This window comes from Melospiza melodia, chromosome 30 (assembly GCF_035770615.1).
Source record: "Melospiza melodia melodia isolate bMelMel2 chromosome 30, bMelMel2.pri, whole genome shotgun sequence".
In the NCBI taxonomy this organism is placed as follows: domain Eukaryota; kingdom Metazoa; phylum Chordata; class Aves; order Passeriformes; family Passerellidae; genus Melospiza; species Melospiza melodia.
Window position 1 is genome coordinate 6,695,308 of NC_086223.1, and position 14,420 is coordinate 6,709,727.

The window sequence follows — 14,420 nt, forward strand, 5'->3', positions numbered from 1 at the left end:
CAGCAATCAAATATATATATATATATATATATATATATATATATATATATATAAAATATAATAATGCAATCAAATATAACCAAGCAGATACAAAATAATTTGGCAGTGGTTTGGATAAAGCATAAGCAAAACCAAAAGAATCCAAACGCAACTTATATACTGTATGCTAATACATATTCATCAATAATTTTCTGTAAACCTCCTCCTATTTTTGATTCTTGAAATCGATGTCACTACACTGCACATTGCATGCTCTGCTTGTTTCTAAGGGGTCTTTTGGCTTTTGGTGGTTGCTTCCCATGAAGGCTCCTCCTCATCATCACTGTCCTTTGAATACAAGCTGCAGATGCACCCCAAGTCTTGTGTTATAGAAGCCAGCATTATATTCTAAAAATAAGCCTTATTATTTCATAGATGCCTGGAATTATCCCAATTTTGTCTATTTCAAGGCCGATTCTTGAATTATCCCCAGGCCTATTGCGTTTTGGGATGTTACTTATCTCAAACTACATCCTGCATCCTGTTTTCTCCTGAACATCTGAAAACATCTGTTTTGTGACACTGATTACATATCCTTTTCCTCTATTACTTTTTAACAAATGTTTTCTAAAATATCTAAAATATAGTTACAATTGTTAGCACGAATCACATTAATTTCTCACACTGTTGAGCAGGAAATTGGCAGCAAGAGCCATGTAACACACTGGTTAAGGATTGCCCAGACAAAGCAGGGCAGTGTTTTCTCCAAGCAATGCCTCTGCTCCAGAAGCAGTTGCTGTTGTTGTGTCATTCCAGACGTGCCTCTGCCATGGTATCAATAATACAGGGATAATTACAAGATAGCAATAATTACAAGAAAGCACCCATTTGAAGCACATGGAAAACAGAGATACCAACTCTACTTTTACCCAAGTGTCTGAGAAAATAACTGAAGCTTTTCCTCATTCAGCATTCATTCACCTCATTTGTCTTTTTCTTGACTTCTGTGTTACTTTATTTCTGCCTTTAGTTCTGTTAGAAATGCACTAACATTTGAATACAATTAAAGGGGACAAAATCATCGAAGCAAAAGGAAACTTTTGTAACGATTCAGATGAGCCAGGCTTGTCTCCCTCCCCCTGGAGATGAACAAACACAGCCTCTGAGAAAATGGCAATCTTTCTGTCCCCTTTATACCCAGCCAGGGCTGCCCCTGTCCCCTTTCCTCTTGGATGGGTACTTGGGAACTTCCATTCTCTCAGCTCTCCAGCTTTTCTGTCCCCTCTCCTCTCCCCCGGCTTCCTTTTGGTCAGGTCTTCAACCCTGTCCCTCTCCCAGCTCACAGCAACACCCAACAAAGCAACCTGAACAATTCCAAACAATCCAAACAACAACACACAGAGCCAACAACTTTCATTTTTTGACTCAATAACCTTTTGGCTTCTGCAAAATATCACCTCATCTCTCACATCTCCTCTGGTACTGCTCTCTTCTTACTGATGCCTAAGTTCTAGATCAAAACGGATATTTGCAGTTGTGTGGGCCTTGGTTTCCCTGTCTCAGAATAAAGGACATCCCAAAATCATTTCCTATGGAGTTTGATGTAAATTTGTGGGTTTTTCTCACTCCACGAGTGCTCAGGCAGTGCCCCAGAGCTCTGTGACCACATGGGCACAGGGCTGTGCTTAATGAAAGTGCAGCCTGGAATTCTGGAGAAGAAAACCTGGAGAAATCCATGCCAAAAGAGCAGCTTGGCTTGAGCCTGCTCTGTGTGGCCCAGCAGCTGTGGATGAGTTCAGAGCAGAGGTGGGTGAGCCACTGTTTGCCCAGATTTGCTCACCCAGAGCCTGTACTTCAGTGGGGATCAGTGTAAGGGATCCTTCATGAACCTTCCTCCTAGCAGCTGAAACTCTCCCTGCTCTCTCTGTCCTCTCCAGCTGCCGTCAGATCCCCTGAAGCCGAAATTGTTGCAAGTTTCCCCACCAGAGGTGGAATTTCAGAACTTCAACCCTCGTGGTGTCTCTGAAATGGCTCTGTCTCTCACCAATGTGGGCAAGGTGAGTGCTGGGACGTGGAGCTTTCTTGGTTTCTCTGGGTTTGGATTGAAGGCACTTGAGATGGTAGTTCATGTTTGGACTCAGGTGTTTATTATTTCTTATCAGCAAAGCAGTCTCACAACCATGAGTTCAGCAGCTTTTCATTAGCAAGGCACAAAATGGCTAACAATCTCTTGATACAAGGTCTTTTAAGTCTAAACTATCCAATTAAGAACTGACACCTAGATTATTTTCCCTTTTAACCCAAGAACTGATCCCACAGAGCCTGCAATGCAGACTTTTCTGTCCAATTACAAAACATCATTCAAAGCCATGAAGAAGAAGGAAGAAGCAGCATGAAGAAGAAACTCAGGACGACACCCTGTGCCTTCCATCTTCTTTTCATCCATGACATCCTAAAAATCCCAAAACCTAAATTTCTCACCGTGTGATACACCTACACTACTCTCTATAATCTGTTTCACACTTTTGTGGATTCTGGTCTATCTTGAAGTCTGGGAAACTTTCTCCATGAATGAGGGTCAAAGTCAGTGCTCCCCTCGGGGTCAGGACACCCCAGAGCAGACAGAGAAATATTCCCAGTGCCCTGGGTTTCCACAGAGCTTTAACACTGTGCTGAAAGAGGAGAGAGGTGTAATTCCCAGAGTGTACAGCAAAGCAAGTTATCTGCTGCAGCACGTCCAAAAGAAAATATCTCAGCACCTTTGTTCTGCAGGATGGTGGAAATCTTCCTGTGCTGGGGATTCTCCCCTGATTTTGGTTTACCATGTGTTGACGGTATCAATCCCAAAGGAGTTGGCTTCTCTTGAAAGCTCTGAAATGGTGGGAATGTTGAGGGCTGTGCAGTTCTTATCTGCTCTTGTGCTTTGCCTTGAGTCTGTACCTCATCCTGTGTCTCCTTGGTTAATCTTGGCTCCTCTGCCTCTCTCAGCCTGTTTGGCTCACTTTGTGCAGCTCACAGCCAAAGCTCAGGGACTGAGCCTTCTGCACTTTATGCTGGAATCACTGTTCATTCATGGCATTGGCACTGCAGGAGGTGTGTTCTGAAACAGCCCTGCAATCAGACTGATGGAGCAGAAGCAGTGAGAGGCCTTTAGGTGCCACTCCAGGCTCCTGCTCAGCTTCATCCAGCTCTGCTCAGCTTTTCCAAAGGCAACACAGTGCTCTGCTTTCCCTTTGCAGAAGCACAGCACATCCAAAGCCATGTGCTCCTGGAGGTTTCCACCTTCACTTGAACAAATTTGGATTATTTTGCAGTTTCCCAAGAGAGCTGAGAGGGAGAATGTTGAAAAATGTCAGCAGTTGTGTTCCACTCTAAAGAGGAAAACAGAGACCATTGGAATTTCAGTCAGGGAAACATTTCCTCAAATGAAGCTTGTGCCAAGAGTGGGCTGGTGGGAAGAGACAGGAGGGAGTCCAAATCATCTGGTTTAGACTTTTGGAGAGCATTTTGGTTCTTGGCGGTGGATATCTATGTGCTAGGAAATGCCTGTGTGCTGTGTCTGTGTATCCCAGAGGGCATAACCTGGCCTGCTGGCCTGCTGGCAGGAATGCCCAGCAGCCCAGCTTGCCTGCACAGGCAGCAAGAAGCCCTGGAGAGCCAAGACTGGCTTTTCATACTGGAACCACACTGTCAGTCAGTGCTGGTCCTGTTTCTCCAGGCAGAAAATGCCTTTAAAGCCCATGGTGATAGGCACAGCCTGTCTGTGTTTCTGTCACTTTTGGCAAGCTGGTTGCTCTCGTGGTTTTATGATTCTCCCTTGCCGCTTTACTGCCCATTTAAATTCTCTTTGCCATCTCCTTGTTTTAGGGGATGTCTTGCTTTCTTCCTTCGTTTGCTTTTCAGGTTTGCTTTTATTCCCAGCAAAGCCACAGTGTTTGGTCTCCTGTCTGGCTGCTCTGCCTGCCTGACTCTATTCCCAGAACGTCCCTACCCAAACCTGATCTGCCAGAAGGGAATTTCTTCCTTCTCCCACAACAATGTGCTGGTTTGCTTTCAGGTAGCACATTCCCCCTCTGGAACACGACTGCATGGCTGTGTGCAGGCAGAAGCCAGCAGGTTTCCTGGCCTTGTTGAATTTGCAGTTTACCACCAGCCAGGGGCTATGTACAAATCACAAATGGGACGGGGCAGCTGTGGAACGTGCCTTGAGCTGTTTTATTTTTCAGCATCAGTCTCATTGAATGGTTATGACAATGGGAAGATGCCACCAGCTCACATCTCAGGCAGCAGACCAAGAACTTCATGTTACAACTTCCTTTATAAGTTTTTTGACCAATCCCACAAAGCAAAAGCACATTGACAGTAGTTCTATCCAACCACTAGAGGCACACGTACCTTTGGTTAAAACAATGCTTACTTATTTTGAATGCAATATCTGCTTGTAAGCCTTAAAACACAATGCACAGAGCTCCATTATTAAGCTTCAAACTTCCTAGTACCTTGCTAGATAAACTTTTCTGTAGCTTAGGGAGTTACTCTAGACAAGTGCTAATCCACAGATCATTGTTCTATTTGTCTTTGCTTTTCTACAGTTTAAGTAATTTTTCTGCTGACCTATCTCATGGCTGCTGCTTAGCTCTAATCACAGTTCTGCTGTCTCTGAGGCCTGCCTTTTGCAGCTTTCCCAAAACCCTCTGATTTTGTAGATTCCCACAGAGATGACTTGGTTCAGGCGCTCTGTCTCCATTCTGCTGGTGCTGACCTGCTCGGCCCTTCCTGCCACCGGGCACTGCCCAACTGCCCCTGGCCAAAATGCTGGAGCCAGACAGAAGGGGTTTGAGTTCACCCATGTGAAAGATGTTCCTGAACCTGCACAGCAGAAAGTGCTTTGGAAAAGGGGTCAAGGAGGGATGTCACCAGGGCATGGACAAGTCTCCTCTCGTCCTGTTTCCACCAGTGGCAAAATAATTTTTTCATTGTTGGGAAGGATGAAAGTTTGACAAGAAAGTCTCACAGATATGTAGGCTTAGCAGGAAAATTTTTAAATGTGAAGTCTGATGAAGGAATAGAGATGGAAGCAGGTTTTGATATAGAAGAAAAGAATTGCTGGGCCACTCTTACTGGATAACCAAGAAGGCAAAGGGTGTGTTACTTAGAAGGGGTTTTTCTGACTCAGAACAAAGGATAAACCCACCTCAAACACGAAGATGTTTTTATCAAGCAGAAAGATAGCACTGGCAAACAAGGCTACTGATGTGGCAAGTAGAAAAAAGGTCTGAGAATTTTCCACTGCAAGAAAACTGAAAAACAACTTCTAGCTTCAACTGTAATGTACAAACTTCTAGTGATTGGAGAATAGTAACAAGAATATGGTAATGATAGTAGTTATGATAGGCTATAGGTAAAAGTTAAGGTATAGATTGGTTCTTCTGTGTGAAGATGTTCAGCAAAGAAAAATATAGAATGCATTGTAGCCACAATTAAAGGGTCTCCAGGCCTGCCTGCAGCTTGACTTGGCAGCTGTAGGCACAGGCACTGTCACCCACGGCCCTGGACAGCTGTAACCTCTTGGATGGAATAAACTGCATTTTGGAGAGCTGCCTGGAGTCCTGCATCCCTCTTTCAGGCTCTTACATTTCATGTCTTTGCTGCAGGTTCCTCAGGTGGTGAAGGTCTCCATGGAGAGCTCCCCTTACTTCCAGCTCTCGTGCTCCAGCGATGTTTTCCGTCTGGTGCCGCCGGGCGCCTCTGCGTCTGTGCGCATCCGCTTCACTCCCAGCGAGAACAAGGTGGGACTGGAGGAGCCAAAACACAGAATGATCTTGTCTTGGTTTGAAAAGACAGGAGTCTGCTAAGGAAGACAGGAGCCTCTTCTGAAATAGAGAATGTAAACCCTCTGCACCCCTCCAAATTGCTATAAATTTTAAATTAAGAGGCTCTCAGGCAAAAATATGGGAGCAGGAAATAACAGTTCTTTAATAGGGAAAAGAATGCAGTTCACTAGAACAACACTGACAGAGTCAGAACACAACCTGACACCCTGTGGGGTGTCTCAAAATGTCTGGATTATATCTGGGTAGCAATGCTTGCCTCCTCCCTCTGGGCAGAGCATCTCACAATGGGATGTCTGTTCTTCTCAGTCATGCAGTGACATTCAATAGTCTGTTATCAGCAGATGTCCCCTCCTGAGGGAGGTGTGAATGTGGTCACTCAAAGAGAGAGATAAAGCAAACTGCCCACTTGACAAAAGTAATCTGCCATACAGATGGTAATTGAAAACATCTTGCATTGCAATCTTCAACATATCTCCACAGCCACTGTTCTCCCTGCACTCTGGCTCCAGCCCATTCCATGCTGCGAGCCGGGCTCCAGTCCATGGGCAGGCAGCCTGCAGCCAGTCACACCTTGGCACTGCTGGCGGGCACTGCAGCCAGGCCTGACAGGCTCTGCTTCCCTCGCTGCACATCCCTGAGCATTGCCAAGGAAAGATGCACAGGGAACAGGATGAAAGTGACAGAGGGCTGTTGATAGATCTTTGGCCATCTCTAGGTGTGACAGTGTTCACAGGAGTTCTTGGATGAGGGAAGAGACAAGGATCCGACTCCATGTTTCAGAAGGCTTGATTTATTATTTTATGATATATATTGTATTAAAACTATACTAAAAGAATAGAAGAAAAGGTTTCATCAGAAGGCTAGCTAAGAATAGAATAGGGAGGAATGATAACAAAGGCTTGTGGCTTGGCTCTCTGTCCAAGCCAGCTGACTGTGATTGGCCATTAATTACAAACATCCAACACAGTCCAATCACAGATGCACCTGTTGCATTCCACATCAGCAGATAACCAATGTTTACATTTTGTTCCTGAGGCCTCTCAGCTTCTCAGAAGGAAAAATCTTAAGGAAAGGATTTTTCATAAAAGATGTCTCTGACAGCCCCATGTTCCTTAGAAGGGACTTAGGAATTCTTTAACATCATTAAAATTTAGAGTAAAAATTGTAGTAGCCTAGGGCAGTTCTCTGGATGACCCAAGTGACACAGGATTTGAATGCCACTGAGATAGGTTTTGCAAAATGCACTGGTACCTTTAAAATGTGACATATTAGTAGAACTTAGTGCTCATTTGAGGGTGCAGTAGGTAAATTTTTGCTCTTGAAGGGTTATAGAAATGGTTTTTCTTCTACCACGGGGATGGCACTATATGTCCTGTGCTGAGCCAGTTTCTTTTCCTGCAGGATTATTCCCACAAACTCGTCTGTGTCACTGAAAATGAGAGGACAGTTGTGCCAATTCGGGCCATTGGTGCCCGAGCTATCCTGGACCTCCCTGCCCAGCTGGACTTCTCCAAATGTCCGGTCAAGGTCAGCACCCAGCAGACTCTGCTGGTGCGCAATGTCGGTAACCAGGCAGCTCGTTACCAGCTGAGCACCCAGAGGTGAGGATCTGTCCTTGTGCAAAACACCTTTGGTGATAACAGGGCTGGGGAAGAGCAACAGAAGGAACTAGGCTTCTCCATCAGCCAGCAGTGATGTTCTCACCAGTGGGAATGGGAACAGGTCAGGCCCATCATCGCAGCAAGAGATCCTTAATGAGCTGAACGTGCAGCAAGTTCATCAGCTGTCACTGCTGACATGAACAAAGCTCAACTTGCCAGGTGTTCTCCTTATTTTATGTGTGATGGTTCATCACCAATCTCTCCAGAAGACACTTTTGAGTGACAGAGTGACCACCAGCAAAGCAGCAAGGCACAACAAAAGGAACTTTTGTTTCCTCAGCGGGGTAGAAGAGCACAAAGCCCAGCAGCTGCTGGGCGGGAGCACATTTCCCTTGAGCTGTCCCTGAGCATCAAAGCACAGAGTCTTGTGTTTGTCAGGCAAGAGCTGCTCACCTGGTGACAAATCCTGATTGCTCCTGTTAAATCCAAAGTGCACCAAGACATCTGCATCATTATTTCCAACACATTGCACAGAGTTTGTCTGGTTGGCAAGCAAACAGTTACCAGCCTGCATGACAGCCCAGAGTCCCTGACTGCATTGCTGGTAAACACACAGAAACCTCCTATTCTGCTTCCTTGATGTGCTCCTGCTCATGATGCTTCATTTAGCTGGAATTGGACCCTTCAGACTGTAAATGGCATCCTCCTTTTGGGTTTCCCTGTCACTGTATTGCTCTAATCTGCATTTGCACTCTCTCAGAGTTTTGATTGCTCCTTTCCTTAGAGCTTTCATTGAAATGCTGATAAAATGTGCCCTTTTTAGGCTAAATCAGGATGTTTTCAAGGTAAAATAAACCAAAAGAACCACACTGCAAATTCAACAGTAATTATTCCTTGGTCTCCAAGGAAAAGTTCCTTCTACCTGTCTGATTCCTAGGCTGTAATCTCCCAAGACAGGGAGTGCTCTAACATTTGCATCTCTTGAGTTGAGCTTTATAAACAGCAGGAAAAGAGAAATTCCTGAGGCAGTCAGTGTCAAGTTGTGCATGCAGATGGCTCTGATGCCTCTCTGTGCTTTTCACAAACCATTCTCTGATGGGACTGCTGGCAGTGGGACCCTTGAGTCTCCTTGCAGAGGGCTGGATGCACAGTCTGGGGGAGGTGAGGTCATTTTACCCCACAGCATCTTCTGAGGGCTGGATCTCCTCAGCAGTGGCTCAGTTGCCCTTTCTGACCCTGCCCTGTCTTCTGCTGACTGTGGTTGGTTTGCTCCCTGCTTGCTCCACTGTGAAAAACACCAACCACTTGTGTTAAAATTTTAAAAGTTTAACAGTAATAAAATAGTTATAACAAGAGTAATAAAAATTAGAGTGATAAGAATTTGGACAATCAGAGTAAGGACAATAAAAAAGCAAAGAATTATGGACATCCAGGCGTTCTGCTGCGGCAGAGAACATGTTTTGCTAACAAAGGATTAGTCCTTAAAAGCAATTGCCTGTTGCATATTCATATATCTGATATGTGATGCAAACATTCCTTTTGAATTAGGGATTTTTCTGTTTATTGTCAGCTTCCCCCCCTCATCTTGTACATCAGTCATCTCAGTCCCCACAAAGTCTAGTTCTTCCTGATAAGGAGACAATAATTCTTCTCTTGAGGTTTTGGGTGTCGTGTTGCTGTTATCTCTGTGTGAATAATTTCTTGATTATCTTATCCAGTTCATAAGCTAGTTAGAACAAGTATCTTACAACACATAGTTTCTATTTTAATATTATGTTCCAGCCTAAAATGACATTTAGCACACTACTTAAAAAGGATGAATACAGTACTACAAAGCACCTTCCCAACATAACATATATAGTATGTGTTATGTTTATTTAAAAATACAAATTTATAAATTTATAAGTATAAAAATATTTTTAAATACAAATTATAAATGTATATAAATTTTAGTGTAAAATTTAAATAATTTTAATTATAAATTAATATAAAATTTATTTAAATATTTAAAATTTTAGATTTTTGTATAAATTTTTATAAATATATAAATATATAAATATATAAATATTTAAAATAAAATATATTTAATAATAAATATAAAAAATATAAAATTAATTATATTTAATTTTATTTATAATTTTATGCATTTTTATAAAGATATTTTTAAATTTTCATTAAAATTATAAATATAAATTTTAATATTTGCAAAGAGCCAATCATATAGTATGCATTTTTCACACCAAGTGAGCTGAGGTGAGTTGCACTGAAGAAGTAATCTCATGCCCAGGTGTCCCCCCAGCCCTGATCCCTCTCTTTGTGCTGCAATCCTTTCTCAGTGGTGCATTTTGGGTGTCTTGTTGCTGTGAGCTCTGTGTAAATAATTTCTTGATTATTTTATCCATTTCTTGAGCTAGTTAGAAAAAGTATCTTCCATCACATAGTTTCTAATTTAATATTATGTTCTAGCCTAAAATTACATTTATCACACTACTTGAAAGGATTAATAGAGTACTACAAAATAACTTCCCAACATAACCCACATAGTACGTATTCTGTTTATTTATAAAGATAAATTTATAAATTTATAAATATAAAAATATTTATAAATATAAATTTTTATATAAATTATAAATGTATATAAATTTTTGTATAAAAGTTAAATTTTTTATTATACTATTATATAAAAATATATAATTTATATAAATATAAATAAAATGTTTAGATATTTATATAAAATTATATATGTAAAAATATATTAGAATATATATAAATATGTAAAATTAAATATATTTAACAATAAATATATAAAATTAAATAAAGAAAATTAAATTATATTTAATAATATTCATATTTTTATATAATTTTATAAAGGTAAATTTTTATTTTTACAAACATTTTATAAATATAAGAATATGCAAATATATAAATATAAATATAAATATCAGTATAAATATACATATACATATACATATACATATACATATACATATACATATACATATACATATACATATACATATAAATATAAATCTCATGCCCAGGTGTCCCCCCAGCCCTGATCCCTCTCTTTGTGTTGCAGCCCTTTCTCCGTGGTGCCAGCCATAGGAATTCTGGGTGCTGGTGACACTGTGCAGGTGACAGTGGAATTTCACCCGCTGACCAAGGGTGACCATTGCAGCCTCCTGAGCTGCAGTGTAGGTGAGTGCTGGGCCCTGCACTGTGTCTTGGTTTGGAAAGACAGGAGTCTGCTAAGGAAGGCAGGAGCCTCCCCTGAAATGGAAAACGTAAACCCTCTCCACCCCTCCAAATTGCTATAAATTTTAAATTAGGAGGCTCTCAAGCAAAAATATGGGAGCAGGAAATAACAGTTCTTTAATAGGGAAAAATAAAAAAAAAGGATAACATCAACAATACAGTAAACTAAAACAACACTGACAGAGTCAGAACACAAGTTGATACCCTGTGGGGTGTTGGTAGCAATCCAATTGGAAATGTGGCTGCAGTCCTCCTGCAGTGTCAGGTGTGGTTCTGTTGGAGCAAGTCAGATCTGTAGAGAAGGATGTATTCTTCCTCCGAAGGTCCAGTGGAGGAAGAAGCAGCTGCTGTTCCTCTGGGAAATCCAGTGCAGAAAGTGGTGCTGGTGTCTCAAAACCTCTGGATTATATCTGGGTAGCAATGCTTGCCTCCTCCCTCTGGGCAGAGCATCTCACAATGGGATGTTTCTGTTCTTCTCAGTCATGCAGTGACATTCAATAGTCTGTTATGAGTAGATGTCCCCTCCTGTGGTAGAAATGATTGTGGTCACTCAAAGAGAGAGATAAGGCAAACTGCCCACTTGACAAAGATATTCTGCCATACAGATGGTAATGGCAAACATCTTGCATTGCAATCTTTAACACACAGCTAAAAGCTGTGAGACTTCCTTCTGTGCCCTGTGGTTTGCTCTGTTCCTTGTGCTTCCATCAGCAACTGAGCTGAGCAAAGACTCTCCTTTGCTTTGTTCCAGGTGAAGAAAATATCCACACAAACCTGCATGGAGAAGCTGTAGATATCAATGCTGGCTTGAGCACAAATTCTGTGGAGTTTGACAAGACTTTCATCACCATGTCAAGCCACAGAACCCTCTTCATTGAAAACAGGAGCAACATCACAGCCCACTTCCAGTGGAAGGCTTTTCCTACTGAGGAAGAAGAGAATGAAGAGAAGAGGAGGTTGGTTTGAAAGATGCATTTCAGTGAATCCATGGCCCAAGACTAAAACTGACGCGTGGCCTCAGAGGGGTGTTGGTGCTTCTGAATGGTTTAGGCCAAGTAAACCATGCCTGGCACTGGGGTGTGTGTTCCTGGGCTTCAGGAGCTCAGCACTCAGCATTCCAGTTCCATTTATACTCCAGCCAGGGATGAAAAGGGATTTTGGGAAGGAAAAGTTGGTTGCAATGACTGGATTTCCTCAAGTTCTAATTGGGCTTTTGCCTCTCTAATCTTCTTCCTACATGACCTGGCAACATCCTTGAACAATTCACTCTCTTTCCATAGGTGATACACACTCTTTTTTTCCCTTGGTTCCTTCAAAAGCTCCTTGTCCATCCAGGCTGGTTGTCAGCTTTATCTTTCCACACACAGGGACAGTCTGTTCCTGTGCCTTCCAGACTTCTTTCTTGAAGTGTGTCCATCCTTCCTGGACCCCTTTGTTTTTAAGGCTGTTGCCCAGGGTACTCTCCAAATCAGTCTCTTGAACAGGCTTCCCTCCACAAGTCCAAAGTGGAAGTTTTGTTGATGCCCCTCCTTGTTTCACCCAATATTGAGAACTCTGTTATTTCACAGTCACTGTACCCCAGACAATGGTGAACAGATGAAGTTCATTTAGTCATGAGGGAATTTCCTGGTGATATCCAGTACCTGGAGCCCAGGGAGGCAGCAGACTGCCCTGTGGAATGGATCCAGTTGAGACCCAGGGCCCTCAGTTCCCCTTAGAAGGGACTCACCTACTACCACTCCCCTTCTTTTCTTCTCAAGACCTGAGGCTGTGATCTGTGTGACAGATTAAGTGCAACTGGGAACCTCTGCAGACAGAATTTGTTCTTTAGTGTCATCTGCCTGACGCTCTGGAGCCAGGGCTGTTCTGTCAGGGCGCCTGGGCAGGTGATGGGGGTCAGGATTAAGAGCCTGAATGAGGGATGCGAGACTCCAGGCAGCTCTCCAAAATGCAGTTTATTCCATCCAAGAGGTTACAGCAGTCCAGGGTCATGGGTGACAGTGCCTGTGCCTACAGCTGTCAGCTCCAGCTGCAGGCAGGCCTGGAGACCCTTTAATTGTGGCTACAATGCATTATATACTTTTCTTTGCTGAGCATCTTCACACAGAAGAACCAATCTATACCTTAACTATTATCTATAGCCTATCATAACTACTATCATTACCATATTCATGTTACTGTTCTCCAATCACTAAAAGTTAGGATGTCACAGTTGAAGCTAGAAGTTGTTTTTCAGTTTTCTTGCAGTGGAAAATTCTCAGACCTTTTTTCTACCTGCAACTTTGCTGACTTGTTTGCCAGTGCTATCTTTCTGCTTGATAAAAACATCTTCGTGTTTGAGGTGGGTTTATCCTTTGTTCTGAGTCAGAAAAACCCCTTCTAAGTAACACACCCTTTGCCTCCTTGGTTATCCAGTAAGAGTGGCTCAGCAATTCTTTTCTTCTATATCAAAACTTGCTTCCATCTCTATTCCTTCATCAGACTCCACATTTAAAAATCTTCCTGCTAAGCCTACATATCTGTGAGACTTTCTTGTCAAACTTTCATCCTTCCCAACAAGGATGGCATTTTATTACCTCTCCAGCAGAGACCCATTTCCATTCTCCACTGTCTCCTAGGTCTCCTCCTTCTGCCTGATCCCAGGAAGGGCAGGGCTCCTCTGGCTCCTGCTGAGCTTCTCTCAGGGTTGGTTTTATTTCTGTTTCACTCTTCCTGATGCTCCTGAGCCTTTCCACTGCTTCCTTAAGCTCTGCCACTGGACAGAGCAGAGCATGCAGCTGCTCACAGCACACGCAGGTGTCTTTGGCACTGTCCTCTGATCTTAGCACCAGGCTCAGAGCCTCCCTGCAGCCAGGGGCTGGACAGCTGTGTCCTTCCTAGGGGTTCTCTTTGAGTTATATACTCCTCCTGGCAGCAGCAATGGCTTTGCATAATTTGTGAACCATAGCTGGGAAAGGGGAGAAGGAGGAAGGGAGGGGGGGAAGGGAGGGGAGGGAGGGAGGGGAGGGAGGGAGGGAGGGAGGGAGGGAGGGAGGAAGGGAGGAAGGGAGGAAGGGAGGAAGGGAGGAAGGGAGGAAGGGAGGAAGGGAGGAAGGGAGGAAGGGAGGAAGGAAGGAAGGAAGGAAGGAAGGAAGGAAGGAAGGAAGGAAGGAAGGAAGGAAGGAAGGAAGGAAGGAAGGAAGGAAGGAAGGAAGGAAGGAAGGAAGGAAGGAAGGAAGGAAGGAAGGAAGGAAGGAAGGAAGGAAGGAAGGAAGGAAGGAAGGAAGGAAGGAAGGAAGGAAGGAAGGAAGGAAGGAAGGAAGGAAGGAAGGGACAAGCACCTCAAAACCAGCAAAAAGACACAACCCACTACACAAGGAGGGTGGGTGGCTGCAGCCTTTTGGCTCAGCCTGCTTGTGCCAACTGCCACGCAAAACCTGACAAACACTGTGCCAAAACTGCTGTGCCAGAACTGCTGTTCCAAAACTGCTGGGCCAAAATTGCTGTGCCAAAACTGCTGTGCCAAAAAAGCCATGCCAAAACTGCTGTGCCAGAACTGCTGTGCCAGAACTGCCAGGCCAGAACTGCTGTGCTAAAACTGCTGGGCCAAAACTGCCGGGCCTAAACTGCTGTGCAAAACTGCTGTTCCAAAACTGCTGGGCCAGAACTGCTGGGCCAAAACTGTCGTGGCCAGCCCCTGTTTGCTGCGGGCCAGGTTGCTTGCACTCCCCAGAGCCATTTTAAATTGCCTGCAAAGGACCAGGAGAGTGAC